The following is a 20,142-nucleotide window of genomic DNA, read 5'->3' on the forward strand; positions in this document are numbered from 1 at the left end:
GTGCATTTATTCTGTGCTGGGCACCATTCTAAGTTCTTTGCATATTAGTAACTCACAATCACTCCTTACCACTCTATGAAATGGGATCTGTTCTTTCTACCTATTGTACAGATGACAAAAGAGGTTAAGAGTCTTGCCCAAGGTCACCCAGTCAGGAAGTAGCAGAGCCAGAACCCAGAACCCAGAACCAGGTAGGCTCACTCGAGAGGCCATGTCCTGAATGTCTGCACTATTCAGGAAATGATTTCTAACTCAACTTCATTTATTGAAAGTGAAAAAGTGAAGTCGTGTCTGACTCTTTGCGACCCCATGGACCGCAGCCTACCAGGATCCTCCATCCATGGGATTTTCCAGGCAAGAGTGCTGGAGTGGATTGCCATTTCCTTCTCCAGGGGATCTTCCTGACCCAGGGATTGAACCCAGGTCTCCCGCATAGTAGGCAGATGCTTTACTGTCTGAGCCTTCTAAAATTCATTAGTTCCTAAATGTGGAAGCAATAATTTTGATAATCAGAACTGTCCAGGTCCTTCATCTTCTGGATGCCAGGGGTCCCAATGCAGCTTGGGTAACGAAAGTACCAATGGTCAAGAAGATTGGACCATGTCTGCAGTGAACCTAGGGCTTTACCGGGAGGTTATTCTTAAATAGAAGTTCTAACAGGACCTAATTTACCTGTGTTTTGATGTTTTTCCTTCAAAATGGAATATGTCAGTATTAGTTTAACTGAAGACTTGATTAACCAAAGCTACATGGAAGTAGGTAAAGTGAAGTGAAGTCGCTCAGTCGTGTCCGACTCTTTGCGACCCCATGGACCGTAGCCTATCAGGCTCCTCCATCCATGGTCTTTTCCAGGCAAGAGTGCTGGAGTGGATTGCCATTTCCTTCTCCAGGGGATCTTCCCGACCCAGGAATCGAACCCGGGTCTCCCGCACTGCAGGCAGACTCTTCACCGTCTGAGCCACCAGGGAAGCCCGGAAGTAGGTACACTGTCATTAGTACCAACAAGGCACTTCCATTCTAAATGCCATTAAGAAATAGACAACTCTTCCCTCTTGGAGGCTGTATTGATCTTGGAGGCAAAGTAAGCTGGAAAGCAGAAGGCCCAAATCCTCTCCTCAAATTAAATGAATCACATACTTAAAAATAAACCACAATCCTTCTGGCACTAGTAGCGCCATCTGTAAACTGAGAATGCTAAAGGCCAATGACTTGATATTTCTGAATTAAAGTTGAAAAAAAAATGAATGTCATTACAAGCCTAAGACAAGATAAATACGGGTCTAGAAAGTGTCCCTTTCAAGTTTTAAGTTTATCCAGTATCTAATAGCCAATTATATAAGCCCACCATCCGGTCAGCATTCAAATGAGATGATTTTAAACTCCAAGGAGTGCGTTCTCAAGTCCCAGGGTGCCAGTAGAGAACAAAAGCCACAGTACCAGCCAGAAGCTATTTGAGCAAGTTCCGCAGATCATATGGTCTTGGCAAGAGACAAGCACTTATTGTTGGGAGAAAACTCAAGGTCAGCGCAGTACTTGCAGTTCCACTGCCCCAGTGCTCCCTTCCACAAAGGATCCTAGTATCTACTGAAAAGTTGCAATTATTCTCCAGCTCGCCATTTCAGCCTTACAGGCCACTTCTCCCACTCCAGAGAATTCAGCTAGTTTGGACATTCCTGAATAACAACCCCAAATAATGTTTGTTTTCTGGCTTACTTTTATATGACATCCTAAAAGATGGAAAAGGCTTCCCTGGTGGCTAGTAAAGAATCCACTTGTAATGCAGGAGAACACCTGCAATGCAGAAGACACGTGGGTTCGATTCCTGGGTTGGGAAGATCTTCTGGAGAAGGAGCTGGCAACCCGCTCCAGTATTCTTGCCTGGGAAATCCCCGGGACGGAGGAGGAGACTGGTGGGCTACAGCTCATGGTATCTCAGAGAGTCGGACATGATTTAGTGACTAAACCACCAACCAACAAAAGATGGAGAAAGCAAAAAATAATGGTGTGTGTGTGCTCACTTGTGTCCGACTCTTTGTGACCCCATGGGCTATAGCATGCCAGGCTCCTCTGTGGAATTTTCCAGGCAAGAATACTGTAGTGGGTTGCCATTTCCTTCTCCAGTGGATCTTCCTAACCCAGAGACTGAACCTGTATCTCTTGCGCCTCCTGCATTGACAGGCAGGTTCTTTACCACTGCACCACCTAGGAAGCCCAAAATAGTAAGCTAGAAGAGATTTCAGCTTAAGTATGATTTAGATAAGCATTGCCAGATAAAAGTACACACTTAAGAGGAGAAGTCTAAATCTAACCTGATTTTTTTTAAGAAATACCTTTAAAATACTTGGCCAGTGTAATGCTTTCTTTGATCTATAAGGTTCCCCCCTTTCCCTTCTTTGGCTCTCAGTAGCCAGCCAAGACTTCTAAAATGGAGAAGTACCTCTGCTGGTCCTTGCTGGTGAATCAGCGCACTCCAGAATGAGCTCTTTCTTGCAAAAAAGACTTTTCTTGACTTTTTGATGTAAAAGAATGTGCTGTGGATTAAAACAAGAGAAAATCACACTTGTGCACATCAGCCTGATCCTAACCACCCAGAGAGCAGCTTGGCCTCCTCTGTTAATCTTCCTGGAGGTAGCCAGGTCTGCAGCAGTAGGCCAGTCCATTATCTTTAATATGATCATAAATACTTATCATATCTTCTGTCAAAGAAGTCCCGTTGCTTCATAGGCATTATCTTCACACCCTCCAAATGTCTTCAAAAGGATGTTAGTCAGCTGAGAGTGAGTTAATTATAAATAGGCACTAAGTTTCTCCTTCTTGCATCTCATTAAACTGCACGAAATCTCAATTCAGCTTAATATTAATACAACTATTCTACTGGATTAGGAACTCCTAAATGACAGGCTGTGGGCTCCCATTTCCTTTATATTCCCCAGTGGGCATTAAACATTCTGGTTCTCCATAAAAAGGATGACTTTAATTAGTCTCACTGACTCACCAACCAAACTACAAACCCAATGCACAAGCCCACTACAGGTCGGAAAGGGAGAGTCAGCACCTCCAATTCCTCTGTGAACCATCAGGGTTAAAACATTTCCCTGTCATCTGCTTTCCAGAAAGGGTTTAGTGTTCTTGAGTGGTAACACATTTCCTCCCTTTGATCTGATTCTTGGGAAAAGAGGAGAGCTGGTCCCTAGCTGTTAAGGACCTAATGTGACCCATTTTAGTCTGGGAAGGGCTTTAAAGATCACTTACTTAGGAAAGGGCAAATAGGTGTCAACCCTTGGTAACTGGCTTCCTGCAGTGAGAGGCACCCCTCCCCCCACCTCACCAGTGAGCTCCAGGGAAGCTTCTGTGATCCATGTACAAGTCTGCCACCAACCCCGGGCTCAGGAGGGGCCAGGGCACAAAGCCATGTGTTTGCCATCCCTGAGCTGATTGTATGTCGAAGAGCTAACAATTCCCAGTCTACTGTTTTCCTTAATTTAGTTTTTCAAAAAGTAGAAGTCACAGCAGTCATGAAAAAAAAATTTTTTTTGATGTTTTTACAACAGTTTTAAGGAAAATAGATGTTCCCTGAAAAAGACACTGGCAGAGGTCCTCACTGGTGTTCCTAGAGACAGTCAAAGGCAGAATTTCTAGACACATCTTCACCTACACCCTGACAAGGACCACCATTCAGAGCTTCATAGGTGAGAGGACTGAGAAGGACCGGGTGGTTTTCCTGTGGTTATATGGCTTCTGCTATTAGACTTCACAGGGAACAGGGAAAGAAAAGAAACAGATTTGAGAATCACTTAAAAGGGCGCGACTCCTGGACTTCCCTGGTGGTACAGTGGATAAGAATCCGCCTATCAGTGTAGGGACACGGGTTCGATCCCTGGTCTGGGAAGATTCCACGTGCTGTGGAGCAACTAAGGCCTGCTCATATCACAACAACTGAGCTCGTGTGCTGCAACCAGAGAAGCCCCCACGGGGAGAAGCCCGCCTGCCATGAGGAGTAGCCCCCGCTCACCACAGCTAGAGAAAAGCCTGCACAGCAATGAAGACCCAGGGCAACCAAAAAGAAATAAAAAAATTTTATTAAGATGTAAAAAAAAAAGTCAGCGATTCCCAAAGCCAAAGAAAAGTATTAAACAGAAAAAATCAATGTGATGCTCATTTTGATAGGGGAAAAACTGGAGAATCAATTTCTTGAACTTGAGCTAGCAAAGCTCTTAGATCAGTCAGTCAATAGTATCCACATGTTTTCTGCTCTGTTCTTAACACTGATGGACCAAATGGGCACACACAAGGCAAATGACAGGGTTCCTTTCCCCGCAAGCTTATATAATCTCTCTGCCTCTCCCCTGAGGTGGGTTTGGACGCCAGGGGCCAGGTCAGGCCTCTGGAGAGACAGCGGGCCTCCCAACATCTGCTCTGCGTTGTCAGCCAACTGCTCCCAGGTGAGAGGCACGTTTTTGGCAGCAAATGTAGTATACAGCAGGCAAGAGGCCTTAAGAAAAGGCAAGGGAGAGGGGGCAGGCGTGTGATTCTGGAGACAAATAAACACAATTAGCTATGCTAGAAACAAACTGAAAAGACTCAGTGGGAAGACTGTTTCCTTCTGCCAAGAGAGAAAAACCAAAGGAAAAATCATTTTAAAAGAAACCTTTTACTTCCCCTTGGCAGCCAGAGCACCATGACAATCATATTTTCTGTGAAGTCCTTTTCATTATGGGCTTTTCCCCCCTTTCAAACACTAGCACAATCAAGGTTTTTGACTGCTTTATCAGTTTTGCTGCCCAAAGAGAATCCATGAATATTTCAGGTCGATCCTTTCATACCTGGAGATGACAGTTGTTAAGACTTTCACAGCCCTTCTGTCCCTGTGTTCCTAAGTAGACCCTACCTGTAACAATGACTGGGTGACTGAATTCATAGAAATCAATAGTGTTGTCCCTAGGGGTCTATTTTTCCACTTCCAGAATCCAATTCCTCAGTGGAGGATTAGCTACAGCAGAGGGGTCTAATGGCTACCCTAACAGGATATGGTGTTTAATAGGACCGGCCCTGGAGTTAGGCAACTTGGATTTGAATCCTGACTTTGCCTTGGATGACCTTGGGCATATAATTTAACCTCCTTGTGCCTCACTGTCTTCACCTATAAAATAAGGATATGGAGGTACCTGACTAACAGGGTTGTTGACATTTAAAGAATTATGATAAAAGAGCCCTCATCTTTTAGAAATACATGCTGAAATGCTCACAGATCATGATAATGATGGCTGGGGGTTGCTTCAAAATCATCTGAAGGTAAGATGTATGCAGAGAAGTTTGCCATGAGTTGGTAACTGTTGAAGTTGTGGGATGGTTGCACATGGAGGTATATTCTACCATTCTATCCACCTCTGCCTGAAATGTTCCATAATAGTAAGCTTAAGAGAGAGAGATGAAAGTACAGCTAAAACTGCTGGCACACAACATGCGCTCAACCAATACGATCTGCCCAAGGTCAGAGGAAGCCTTGAGGCTGTCGTTTCCAGGTCCAAACGACAGGGACGCCTGCCTCTCTAGAGACATGGGTAGGCTCTGGGACAAGCAAGGTGGCGGGTCAGGGGATTGCAGCTGAGATCTTCACTGTCACTCTAGGCATCCATTGTTGCCCAGCATTTTCATTATCACACCTGTTTGTTTGTGGGGTTTTTTTTGGCTGCACTGTGAAGCATGGGATCTTAGTTCCGGACCGCCCGCAGTAGCAGTGCCGAGTCTCAACCACTGAGGACGTGCTCTGTGTGTTTTAGTCATTAGGTCGTGTCCGACTCTTGCAATCCCATGGACTCTGCCCGCCAGGCTCCTCTGTCCATGGGATTCTCCAGGCAAGAATACTGGAGTGGGTTGCCATTTCCTTCTCCAGGGGATCTTCCTGACCTAGGAATGGAACCTGGCTCTAGTCAAGGCTATGGTTTTTCCAGTGGTCATGTATGGATGTGAGAGTTGGACTGTGAAGAAAGCTGAGTGCCAAAGAATTAATGTTTTTGCACTGTGGTGTTGGAGAAGACTCTTGAGAGTCCCTTGGACTGCAAGGAGATCCAACCAGTCCATTCTAAAGGAGATCAGTCCTGGGTTTTCTTTGGAAGGACTGATGCTGAAGCTGAAACTCCAATACTTTGGCCACCTCATGCGAAGAGTTGACTCATTGGAAAAGACCCTGATGCTGGGAGGGATTGAGGGCAGGAGGAGAAGGGGACGACAGAGGATGAGATGGCTGGATGGCATCACCGACTCGATGGACATGAGTTTGAGTGAACTCCGGGAGTTGGTGATGGACAGGGAGGCCTGGTATGCTGTGATTCATGGGGTTGCAAAGAGTCAGACTGAGCGACTGAACTGAACTGAACTGAACTCCTGCATTGCAGGCAGATGATTTACCAACTGAGCTATGACGGAAGCCCAACCACCAGGGAAGTCCCATCATACTTGTTTCAGAGTGATTATTTAGTCTTCCATGCTTTGAAAGTAAGTCAACCACATCCATTCAATGATTCATGACCCTGTATCATTTAGTCAGTTACACCTAATCTCAGGTTAGAGTTTAGAAGAGCTGGCAGGTGGCTCCAAATGAAGCTACTATCACCGGAGCTAAAAGAAAGGATTGCCAAGTTTTGATGGTCTGTGCAGCTATTTGACACACACATATGTGGTTTTGTAGGCATAGGGAATCATGAAAAAAAGCTCAATGCACCACCCCGAGACCCTGCCCCCTGCCCCCAGAGTCAATGCTTCGAGTAGGTTCAGGGAACCACATCTATAAATTTAGCAACTCCCACCTTCTGGAATCCAGAATCCGTTATATAGGGAATCCGTTATATAGGGTGATGAGCTGAGCAGTCAGGAAATCCCACCCTGGACCCATTCCAGGCTATAGAAGCTTTGTAAAGGAGCCCTAAATTAAACACAAACTCATCTGCCACAGGCCCTTCCACAAATAACAAAGCTGTAACCAGCTCTGACACTTTCTAACTATAGTGACCTTGGGCAAGCCACTTCCTTTCTTTTCCTCATTGGTAAACTGGGATCTCTCTCTCCTAAATTTGTTTCAAGGAGTAGAGACAACGTAAAGAAACATTGCACTGCACCATGCCTGGCACATAGGAATCTTCAATATAGTAGGTATTCGTCAGAATAGCAGGTATTTTGTGTTGCAGCATACCTTCACACACACGAGTGTATTGTTACATCCTGTGTAGTTAGGTTAATGTATCTAGACACAATGGTCCTCCAGGCCATGAGACATATCACAGCCACGTAACTATAAATAGTCTAATATTTTCTTTTGCTTTCATGGGACAGAATTGTGCATGCATTTCATGAATTAATCTGAACCTCTTCAGCACAATGAGATCTGACGAATCAGTTTCTACCTGCCTGAAATGCTGCCCAGTTTCAATGAAATTCTTGGCACTTTATACCTGAACCTGTCTATCTGGGTGACATTCTACAACTGCAGCCAATTCCAATCCCAGCAGGAGTCCATGCATGAAACTAACTAATGCCACTTTATAAAGGGCTTAGGGTTCCTGGCAACTCAAGAAAACAATATTGATGCCCTCATCTTGCTTAAGTGCAGGAATACCAAAGCTAAGATCGAACTCCTGGAATGAATCCTCTGGACAGGGTGAAATATACCATGGAGAATTTAAATTTTCTAATTCAAGAGCCATTACACACAACATTGATTTTTACATCCTCCTCTTTTCTCCTTCCATATTTTATACAAGCAATTTGAGTCTAAAAGGAAAATGATATTTCACCAACAAAGTTTTATTTCTCACAAAAAGTATGACCTACAGGCCACATTCGGCAGAGTATTTCTATTCCATCTTCAAGTGGTTTGGGGAACAGTAGCTCTCTCCCAGTTTCTGTGCTATGGATTGATCTTGAACCTCTTGGGAAATTCTCTTAGCCTCCAGAGAGCAGGTGCTAAGAACAGGGCAAATACATAGCTTCAAGTTACTGGTGAAAAGCAACAAATTATCTGTTCCTTAAAAATTAGGATGGGGGGGTGGGGCAGGAACCTTCCTTGGTGGTCCACTGGCTAAGACTCTGTACTCCTGATACAGGGGGCCTGGATTGAATCCCTGGTCAGGGAAGTAGATCCCACATGCTGATGAAAGATCCTGCATGCTGAAACTAAGACCCACAAATGCCAAATAAATAAATAAAATACTTTTAAAAAAGAATTGAGTTTTTTCTTGCTTGCTTTTCTTAATTCTGGACTACAACATCATAAGTGGAAATAAATGTCGCTGCCCTTAATGCTGAGAAGGCAATGGCACCCCACTCCAGTACTCTTGCCTGGAAAATCCCATGGACTGCGAAGCCTGGTGGGCTGCCGTCTATGGGGTCACACAGAGTCGGACACGACTGACGCGAATTAGCAGTAGCAGCAGCAGCAGCCCTTAATTCTACTATGTCAAGACCAACCGAAAACTCGAATCAATAACCCTAGCTCTGACTGCCTTTAGGTTCTTACAGTCCCAGGAACCAGCTCAGCCTGGAAAGTTGAGAGAACTTGACTCTTCTCTGGGTGTGCTTGCCTTGAAATCTTGACATCTTCCATTACCTTTATTATAGATGACCATTCTTTATAATCATTATTAATTCACTCATTCAACAAACACTGGTCTGCTGAGTTATGGAGTCCTCACATAAGAGAATAGGGACAGTTTATTAGTTATCTAGATGGCTTGGAGCTTGCACCCTCCCAGACACTCTGAGGACACACCCTAAGCCCCAGGCTTAACTCAACCTGATCATCCAACCCAGGTGACTTCCAGCAGAATGTGGTTCCCCACCTTTGGGGACGTGGGGTTCTGAATGTCATGTGGGCTAACATGAGGTCTTGTTCTTAAATGCTAAGCTCCTGAGTACAACCAACTGTTTGTACTTTTGTTTACACATGGCCTGAGCTTTGCCTCAGCTCTGTGCGCAGGTATGAGAAAGCCTTAAGGAATCCTTTCCTCATCTGCTTCTGAAGCACAGCATCCTCCCTTAAGTACTCACCACAAGGGCAGGGACTGCATTTGAGTTCAACATTCCATCTTTACTCATGTTCAGCATAGACCCCAGCCCTGGTAAGGCATTAATACTGATAAATGAGTGAGTGGATAAATGAACAAATGAACAAAATAGCCTTTGCTTCCCAGACTACTGGGAAGTCTATCCAATCTCACTCTACAGGGTCACTGTTCAGGTTCCTTCTCAGCCAGAACTACCAGGCCAGACCCAAGGAGGGCCTAACCCACAGGTTGCTCAAGGGTCAACTCTGTTTCCTGGTATCAGTAGGTGTTCAGTCAATAGTTATTATTTTGATGCAGTATTTGAAGTTGCATTAAGGCCATGCTCTAACTCCATCAGAAGAGACAAAGATGTGGTGGACAGAGCCTTGTAGCAGTAATCAGAAGCCCTGGGTTTGAGTCCATTTTGCCCCTTTTCTCACTGTGACTTTGACAAATCTCTCTTATCTCCAGCCCCAGATTTCCTTCATCTGTATGAAAGAAATCAATATAATGATATCTGCTTTCCATGGCTCACAGAGTGACTGCAGAAGTTGTATTTGACAAGGTATATAAAAGCACTGAGAAAACTGTCTAGCAGAAACACATACAGAAATATTTCAAGAGGCAATTTGCCAACATTAATTAAATATCTCTAAGCCCAAGGTAAGAGAAACCCAAGTAAGATGGTAGGTGTTGCAAGAGGGCATCAGAGAGCAGACACACTGAAATCATACTCACAGAAAACTAGTCCATCTAATCACACTAGGACCACAGCCTTGTCTAACTCAATGAAACCAAGCCATGCCTGCGGGGCAACCCAAGACAGGCGGGTCATGGTGGAGAGGTCTGACAGAATGTGGTCCACTGGAGAAGGGAATGGCAAACCACTTCGGTATTCTTGCCTTGAGAACCCCATAAACAGTATGAAAAGGCAAAATGATAGGATACCAAAAGAGGAACTCCCCAGGTCATTAGGTGCCGGAGATGGTGATGGACAGGGAGGCCTGGCGTGCTGCGATTCATGGGGTCACAAAGAGTTGGACACGACTGAACGACTGAACTGAACTGAACTGAACTGAACTGAACTGAAGGCTTTAAAATAAAGTTTTCAAACTCGACTACAGCCCTTTGGAAAGAACAAATTTTATATCACAGGCAGGTGATACATTCATCATAAAGCAAACATTTAATAAAACGGTGCTTACGTTACTCTCATTTTTAGTTTGGCTCTCTTTTCTTTTGTTTTCTTCTCTCTTTCTTCCTTTTTCTTAAATGCAGGTCATTAATTTCACAAGGCATGGTTCTGAATCTCAGGAGCACCTTAAAAATGTGATGCCCTGGCCCTCCCCACTGAGAGTCTGAATCAACTGTCTTGGGTGGGGCCTGGGCATCTGCCTTCTTAGAAAGCCCCAGGTGCTTATATTGTACAGCCAGGACTGAGAACCACAGAACTGATGGTTTCTAGCTCACAGCTGAAAAACCACTCCATTTGTTTACATCTGGGTCTGCTAAACACTCTCGGAATGTCATCCCACCCCCATCCCGCTGAGGCGCCTCTAGTTGCTTGAATGGACCACTCACTTCTCTGGCTCAAAGTGCACCAGGAAAAACACAGCAAGCAGGAAGGTCAAAGCAGGGCCTGAGCTTCATGGGCGGCCTCTTTTGTCCTCCCCAGATGGCCAAGAAGGCCCACGAAGAGCAAAACCTGCAGGGGACTTGGAGTATTTCATTGAAAGTGAAGGGACCCTCCAAGAAGTTTTGCTTGAGTAGAAGAGGCTAAGAAAAAGTAAAGAGAAACTGCCAGACACCAGGCCTGCTCACACAGTAGAGGAAGTTGTGCCTGTGCAGAGGTAGGGGTCCCAGTAGAGCCCAGAAGACAAGTTGAGGGGTGTGGGGTGTGGGGAGGACTTCACCACCTAGCCTTTTCCTCCTTCCAAGTGTGAAGGAGGAAATAGAAAGCTTCTCCAGCCTCAGCTCATCTCTGCCCTCCAGAAAACAGGTCCAAAGCACTGCCCTGCTCACCTGGTTGGAGGCAACCGCAGCCCACCGAGAGCAGAACCAGAATGCAGAAGGAACCACAGACACAGGTGGTTCTGTGTCCCTGCCCTACCTACTCTTGGACACATGGATGGGCTCAGGAAACCTGACCTGGATCTGTGTACCATGGGTTCAAAAGCCAAAGCTATGTCTGATGCATAGTCCCTGGACTGACTAACCAGACATTATACTAAGAGTTACCATTTACTGGGCAACTCTGTGAGCTAAGTATATTATATACACTATCCCATCCAATTGCACAACAGCATTTCAGACCTGCATTTTTAAGGAGCTCACCCAGGGTCATTCTAGGATGCTAACACAAGTTGGTCCCCACTCCAGATCCCTTAATGTAGTTCAGGATCTCTCAGCACTACTGCCATTTGAAATGAAAATGAAAGTCGCTCAGTCATGTCCAACTCTTTGTGAACCCATAAACTATATATAGTCCATGGAACTGTCCACACCAGAATGCTGGAGTGGGTTCCCTTTTCCAGGGGATCTTCCCAATCCAGGGATCGAACCCAGGTCTCCCACATTGCAGGCAGATTCTTTACCAGTTAAGCTCCCAGGGAAGCCCAAGAATACTGGAGTGAGTAGCCTATCCCTTCTCCAGTGGATCTTCCCAACCCAGGAATTGAACTGGGGTCTCCTGCATTGCAGGGGGATTCTTTACAAGCTGAGTTACCTGGAAAATTCTTTACTGTGAAGGGCTATCGCATGCATTATACAACATCTAGCAGCATTTCTGGCCTCTACCCATTAGATGCCAGTGACATCTCTCTCCTTTCCAGCTATGGAAATCAAAAATATCTCTAGACATTGCCAATTATCTTGGTGGCCTGGGGGTGAAAGGGATGTAAAATCATTGCCCCTGCTCCTTATTAAGAACACCTGCTCTAGTCTCAACCACCCTGCGGTATTGTTTCCTGGGTGTGAAATACCATTCAGAACAGAGACGGAGCAAAGGCCAAATGCCGCTATAGAAGGGATAAGCAACAAAAATAGCCCCATCCTACAGTCATACAGTGGCCTCTCAGTGTCTGTGGGGATTGCTTCCAGGATCCTCCTGGCATACCAAAATCTGTGCATGCTCAAGTCCTTTATATACACTGGCACAGTATTTGCATGTAACCTATCCACATCCACCCACATACTTTTTTTTTTTTCACCCACATACTTTAAAACACCTCTAGATTACTTACATTACCTAATAGCTGTAAGTACAATGTAACTGTTTCATGTAAAATAAATGCTGTGTAAGTAGTTGCCTGGGCATGACAAGTTCAAGTTTTGTTTTCTGGAACTTTCTGGGATTTTTTTTTAACTTTTTGTTTTGTATTGGGATATAGCCTATTAACAATGCTGTGATTGTTTCAGGTGAACTGAGAAGGGATTTAGCCATGCATATACATGTATTCATGCTCCTCCCAAATTCCCCTGGGATTTTTTTTTCCCTGACTATTTTCTGACATTTATTTCAACTGACATTTTAAGGCTAGACAAGAAAAATTTAAACATAAAAATTTTCTCTGACCGTTGGCCTCCTCCCTCCCATCCCCTGGTCATTGTACGTCTGCATTATGCATTAAGCAGATTTCCCAATGGCAGCAATCCCTGCTCAATCAGAAAGATCACTTGTGCTTCTTCTGGCAGTCACACAACTCTTTAGAAGATAACATTCCTTTGTCAGTCTTTAAGAAGTCATGATGACCCACCTTCATCTTCTAACTGTAGACATCTTTGGTGAGCTTTATGTACAATACCAATATATCATTTCCCTTATATATAGTAACTGGTATAGAATAGATTGGTCAGAGAACCTGGGGAGATACTGGGTCACACCTAACGGAAGCTCTTCACTTAGATACTTACTTAGGACCTTATTAATGCCACTAGCTGCATTACTTGTATTCCTCCTAAAGATGATTGTTTCTTGCATGACCAAATATGTGGCCAAGGCTCTGGTAAAATTAATGATGATTCAGTTCAGTTCAGTTCAGTCACTCAGTCATGTCCGACTTTGCGACCCCATGAACCGCAGCACACCAGGCCTCCCTGTGCATCACCAACTCCTGGAGTCCACCCAAACCCATGTCCATTGAGTTGGTGATGCCATCCAATCATCTCATCCTCTGTCGTCCCTTCTCCTCCTGCCCTCAATCTTTCCCAGGATCAGGATCTTTCCAATTGAGTCAGCTCTTCGCATCAGGTGGCCAAAGTATTGGAGTTTCAGCTTCAACATCAGTCCTTCCAATGAACACCCAGGATTGATCTCCTTAAGGATGGACTGGTTGGATCTCCTTGCAGTTCAAGGGACTCTCAAGAATCTTCTCCAACACCACAGTTCAAAAGCATCAATTCTTCTGTGCTCAGCTTTCTTTATAGTCCAACTCTCATATCCATACATGAGTACTGGAAAAACCATAGCCTTGACTAGATGGGCCTTTGTCGACTAGGTGACTTAAAATGATTGACGAAATATACAATTCTATAAGATCGATGATTATAATAGTGTAACTCTAGATGTGGGAAGAAGCAACAAGAGGGAACCATTTCCCGGACCATATTACAGGTTGGCCAGAGGCTCTGGCTACTGTTAACAGAGTCTTGTCCACTAACAGCACATTGAGAAGCCTGTCAAAGAAATCCTTGCCCAACCTGGGAAGGAGTGTTCCTAGCCTCATGAGACAAAGCAGTCACAAAATGCCTCCCAAATCATGATCGAAATTAAGACTGAAAAGGAGGGGATTGTAAAAATAAAGAATGTTGTCCACCATCAATTCTACAAGGATTAAGTCATCAGCCACTTTGGTCACTGACCTATGCAGTACACCTCAAAAGGAATTCAGGGCAAAGATCAGGATGAGGCATTTTGCGCTACAGAAAAACAGAAATTGACCCTCAGGTGGTTAACATATTTTCAGGAGAAAATTTTATGAATCCAGCTTCTAGACTCTTCCCATACTTACAGGGCACTAAAACCGTCAACTAGGACACCTGTTCCTTGCAGATAGCAATAACTCTACCAAGATGTGTGATTGATTGCATGTACCCTCTTCTCCAAAGTCACATCTAGACTGGCCACAATCTTCACCTCTTTGGAACAGTTCTCAGACCTCTCTGAGAGACTGTCTCCCAGATTATAATCCTCAGGTTGGTTTGAATAAAATGTTCCATTTCTTTCTTAGCTTGACTATGGATTAATTCTTTCACTGACATTTCCATCCCCGGCTGGTTGAACCTGATGAGGCAGACTCCATCCCCCACGCCAGCCCCCAGAGAGAAGGCAGACTGTCTATCACTTTACAATTCACTAAGTAATTTTAGAGCCCTTATTTCCTTTTATGGCATATGAGTACATAGCAGGATCTAATCCTGAAAGAGTTTATCCATATCAAAAAATATAAACCCTGTTGAGAGATCCATATATTTAGCCTTCTCCAAGAAATTGAGCCCATCTTTGCATGAAATGTTCCCTTGGTATCTCTAATTTTCTTGAAGAGATCTCTAGTCTTTCCCATTCTGTTGTTTTCCCCTATTTCTTTGCATTGATCGCTGAAGAAGGCTTTCTTATCTCTTCTTGCTATTCTTTGGAACTCTGCATTCAGATGCTTATATCTTTCCTTTTCGCCTTTGCTTTTCACCTCTCTTCTTTTCACAGCTATTTCTAAGGCTTCCCCAGACAGCCATTTTGCTTTTTAGCATTTCTTTTCCATGGGGATGGTCTTGATCCCTGTCTCCTGTACAATGTCATGAACCTCATTCCATAGTTCATCAGGCACTCTATCTATCAGATCTAGTCCCTTAAATCTATTTCTCACTTCCACTGTATAATCATAAAGGATTTGATTTAGGTCATACCTGAATGGTCTAGCAGTTTTCCCTATTTTCTTCAATTTGAGTCTGAATTTGGTAATAAGGAGTTCATAATCTGAGCCTCAGTCAGCTCCTGGTCTTGTTTTTTGTTGAGCTTCTCCATCTTTGGCTGCAAAGAATATAATCAATCTGATTTCGGTGTTGACCATCTGGTGATGTCCATGTGTAGTGTCTTCTCTTGTGTTGTTGGAAGGTGTTTGCTATGACCAGTAACAGAAGCAGAAGATATTAAGAAGAGGTGGCAAGAATACACGGAAGAACTGTACAAAAAAGATCTTCATGACCCAGATAATCATGATGATGTGATCACTAATCTAGAGCCAGACATCTTGGAATGTGAAGTCAAGTGGGCCTTAGAAAGCATCACTACGAACAAAGCTAGTGGAGGTGATGGAATTCCAGCTAAGCTATTTCAAATCCTGAAAGATGATGCTGTGAAAGTGCTGCACTCAATATGCTAGCAAATTTGGAAAACTCAGCAGTGGCCACAGGACTGGAAAAGGTCCGTTTTCATTCCAATCCCAAAGAAAGGCAATGCCCCAAAATGCTCAAACTACAGCACAATTGCACTCATCTCACATGCTAGTAAAGTAATGCTCAAAATTCTCCAAGCCAGGCTTCAGCAATACGTGAACCGTGAACTCTCTGATGTTCAAGCTGGTTTTAGAAAAGGCAGAGGAACTAGAGATCAAATTGCCAACATCCGCTGGATCATCAAAAAAGCAAGAGAGTTCCAGAGAAACATCTATTTCTCCTTTATTGACTATGCCAAAGCCTTTGACTGTGTGGATCACAATCAACTGTGGAAAATTCTGAAAGAGATAGGAATACCAGACCACCTAACCTGCCTCTTGAGAAATCTGTATGCAGGTCAGGAAGCAACAGTTAGAACTGGACATGGAACAACAGACTGGTTCCAAATAGGAAAAGGAGTATGTCAAGGCTGTATATTGTCACCCTGCTTATTTAACTTCTATGCAGAGTACATCATGAGAAACGCTGGACTGGAAAAAACACAAGCTGGAATCAAGATTGTCGGGAGAAATATCAATAACCTCAGATATGCAGATGACACCAACCTTATGGCAGAAAGTGAAGAGGAGCTAAAAAGCCTCTTGATGAAAGTGAAAGAGGAGAGCGAAAAAGTTGGCTTAAAGCTCAACATTCAGAAGACGAAGATCATGGCATCTGGTCTCATCACTTCATGGCAAATAGATGGGGAAACAATACAAACAGTGTTAGACTTTATTTTTTTGGGCTCCAAAATCAGTGCAGATGGTGACTGCAGCCATGAAATTAAAAGACGCGCTTACTCCTTGGAAGAAAAGTTATGACCAACCTAGATAGTATATTCAAAAGCAGAGATATTACTTTGCCGGCTAAGGTCTGTCTAGTCAAGGCTGTGGTTTTTCCTGTGGTCATGTATGGATGTAAGAGTTGGACTGTGAAGAAGGCTGAGCGTCGAAGAATTGATGCTTTGGAACTGTGGTGTTGGAGAAGACTCTTGAGAGTCCCTTGGACTGCAAGGAGATCCAACCAGTCCATTCTGAAGGAGATCAACCCTGGGATTTCTTTGGAAGGAATGATGCTAAAGCTGAAGCTCCAGTACTTTGGCCACCTCATGCGAAGAGTTGACTCACTGGAAAAGACTCTGATGTTGGGAGGGATTGGTGGCAGGAGGAGAAGGGGACGACCGAAGATGAGATGGCTGGATGGCATCACGGACTCGATGGACGTGAGTCTGAGTGAACTCCGGGAGATGGTGATGGACAGGGAGGCCTGGCGTGCTGCGACTCATGGGGTCGCAAGAGTCGGACACGACTGAGCAACTGAACTGAACTGAAGAAATTGAGGGAAAGGAACATATAGTGAAATTCATATTAACCCTTAGCCTTGTAAGCCATTAGGAGAAAAAAAAAAAAAAAAACCAACAGTTCTTGCTAATGCATTGTCTTAAGTAAGAGGCCGCATTATGTGAACTTCTGGGGGGAAATATCTGTTTCTCATACCTTGTCTCCTGCACATACTTCACTGAAACACAGAATTCTCACTAAATGTTGAACATTTTATGAAACAGCTATTTCATAGTAACCATAAATTATTTCATTAAAATTAAGGTAAAATTAACTGAATATAATAAAATTCATAAATTTGTAAAAACTGATACAATCAGTTTGGTATTTACGAAAGAGCTGAGAATGCAGTGCCAGGTTCTTCCTCTCTATCACTTAAAAAAAAAGAAAAAACAGAACAAAACTCCAATTTAACTGAAACAAATGTTCCTCAGAATCATCCTTTTCAATATATGCCAAGAGAACTAGAGCTATGCCATTAAAATAATATTTCATTGGATCAGGGAGAAAATTATAGGAGAAGCTTTTAAACAATTTTCCTTCAGCTTTTTACCAAACTGTTACACCTAATACACACTCAAAACTGGACTTTTCATATTTTAAAATACGTGCATGCTCAGTTGCTAAGTTGTGTCAGACTCTTTGCAACCTCATGGACTAGAGCCCGCCAGGTTCCTCTGTCCAAGGGATTTTCCAGGCAAGAATACTGAAGTAGGTTGCCATTTCCTTCTCCAGGGGATCTTTCTGACCCAGGGATTAAACTGTAGTCTCCTGCTTGGCAGGTGGATCCTTTACCTCTGAGAAGCCCAATAGGAATTCAAAATAAAGTAGCTAGCTATGGTTGCTATTAAGGTCACTCTTAAAACACTCCTGAGAGGACAGGTTCATTTGCAAAGCCCAGCCAAAGGGACTATCACTACTTGGACATATAAATTTTTACATGGCTTAAAAGGAATTTTAATACAAAATGATCAATAAACACTCTTAATAACATAAAGAGCCAGACGCTATGGAGCACTGATTATGTAAGGGACACTGATCTCAGGGTTCTACACACACAAATCTTACTTCATCTCCATCACAGCCCCATGAGGTACCTGCTCATCATATCTTCATGTTAGGGTAAGGAAATGGAGGCCAAAAGAGATGAGTAATTTGTCCAAGATCACAGTTAAATCAAGATTCAAGCTAAGGGTGTACTGAAACTTCAGGTTATACAACCTGAGCGGGGGGGGGGGGGGATGGAATTTAGGGAAACAAAGGCAGAAAAGGGATATGTAATTTTTCATGCTATGTGCTATGGAATCCCAAAACTAAAATGGATTTTCAGAAATCATTCTCTTCCCCTTGATTCTGTATAGATCTTTTCACATAAAAACTTAGGTATCAGGCAATGATACTTAATTACCAATATTACCTATTGGTAATGACCAATAGGCTAAGTGACTTTCTGACTATCTTCTTTGCTGGAAAACACAAGTCTTTTGTTCATTTTGCTTTTGGTAAAAAATACAAGGGGATGGAAACTGCCTGGTACAGAGGACATGGAAGGGGAAAAGAAAGGCTGATTTTCTCCAGCCCCCAAAGCTATAAGGTGTTGGTACGTGTTAAGTCACCTCAGTCGTATCTGACTCTTTGCAACCCTATGGATTGTAGCCCACCATGCTCCTCTGTTCACGGGATTCTCCAAGCAAGAATACTGGAGTGGGTTGCTGTGCCTTCCTCCAGGGGCTCTTTCTGACCCAGGGATGGAACTTGAGTCTCTTATATCTCCAGCATTGGCAGGCAGGTTCTTTACCACTAGCACCACCTGGGAAGCCCCCAAACCATAAGCTATGACAGAGTATAATACTCTGTGCTCAGTTGCTGTTGTGTCCAACTCTTTGCAACCCCATGGACTGTAGCTCAGCAGGTTCCTCTGTCCATGGGATTTCCCAGGCAAGAATACTGGAGTGGGTTGCCATTGCCTCCTCTAGGACCAGTTTTTGGTTTTTTTTTTAACACATGCACCAGAGCACAAACAATCAAATGAAGGCTGCATTTCAAAGCAACTACTTTACAATCCTAAACACATACTCTTTACTGGATGACCCCTGTAGAAGTGCTAGTCCTTCAAGAGGACTTTCATTACTTTAATGGACATACTTCCTATAACAACCCCAATTCTCCACCCAAGTTGGCTCCACACAAGCGTTTGGCTGTTTCCCAACGGCGGAAGGTTTGCCATCACAGAGGCAATTCAGTCAACGTGTTGCCAACTCTGAAGGCAATTCCAAAGCAGGGCTCCAAAATTATTCTCGGCAATGACAGCATCACTAGAATTAGTACACAGCTTGCCACAATGAGGGGTGAGGAAGAAAGGGTGAAACACGAATTTATTTGAATGTATAAATACTTAGGTACTTATTCTAGCATTTGGATAAAGAATTGGAAGAATCAGCTAGCTAGATGTCCAAGTGGATAAATATGCTACCGCAATAATGATAATGCAGATTTTGGTGCAAGGTTCTGACCACCCCGATGGAAAAAAAACTTGTCCTGAAATGATACCTATGAAATTGAATAGATCACTTTACTGTTAACTTGCATACTTATTGATGAGCTTTCCTCTCCATGAAGAAAAAAAAAAAATGGGCCCAACATACTAAAGAGTGAAAAGTGAAACTGTTATTTGCTAAGTTGTGTATTGTGTACAACTCTGGGAACTCATGGACTGCAGTCTGTCAGGCTCCTCTGTCCATGGGATTTCCCAAGCAAGAATAATGGAGTGGGTAGCTATCCCTTTCTCTGGGGAATCTTCCTCACCCAGGGATCAAACCCAGATCTCCTGCATTGCAGGCAGATTCTTTACCATCTGAGCCAAATACTAGATGCCAAAAGTCTTTGGTCCTCCCAGGAAGCTCAAATCTCAGTATATACTAGAAGATGGACCTATATCTACAGCAGAAAAGAGGAGTAGAGCGTATTCCCTCCCCCTCCCATTGCCCCTTAAAGTCCAGGAACCTCCTCAGGGAAAAATCTACTTAACAGGATTCCCAAGGCCCTAGGTCTTCCTGAATTAGGTTTTTTTTTTTTTCTGAATTAGTTGTTATATCAAATAATTAAGGTAATTACCACCCATAATTAACCATATAGCATACATCAATATAAGATGTCAATATTATTTAACTAGTAAAAGAGAGCCAGACACCTAAGACAAACAACAGGAGGAAAAAACAAGAAGAAACCAGACAGTGCACTGGTCATTTGTTTATATTCAGACAGACTCTAGAATGCCCATTCACTGAGGTCCTGAGCAGGCTAGCGTCCCACCAGGTGACCTGGTCAAGGGTGCA

At 43.6% G+C, this 20,142-nt stretch overlaps 1 protein-coding gene across 2 annotated transcripts in view; it reads right to left on the reverse strand.

Moving 5' to 3' along the window:
* The window catches only part of PAQR8 (progestin and adipoQ receptor family member 8), a 42,826-nt gene that overhangs the window by 21,208 nt on the left and 1,476 nt on the right, over positions 1–20,142 (reverse strand). The window contains exon 2 of one of the 2 annotated variants that reach the window (XM_018039211.1): positions 2,438–2,531. The exons of the other annotated variant lie outside the window; for it this stretch is intronic. The gene's annotated coding sequence lies outside the window, so the exon portion shown is untranslated. The remainder of the gene's footprint in view (positions 1–2,437; positions 2,532–20,142) is intronic. 2 annotated transcript variants of the gene reach the window in all.

The sequence above is a fragment of the Capra hircus genome, chromosome 23 (genome assembly GCF_001704415.2).
Source record: "Capra hircus breed San Clemente chromosome 23, ASM170441v1, whole genome shotgun sequence".
Taxonomy (NCBI): Eukaryota; Metazoa; Chordata; class Mammalia; order Artiodactyla; family Bovidae; genus Capra; species Capra hircus.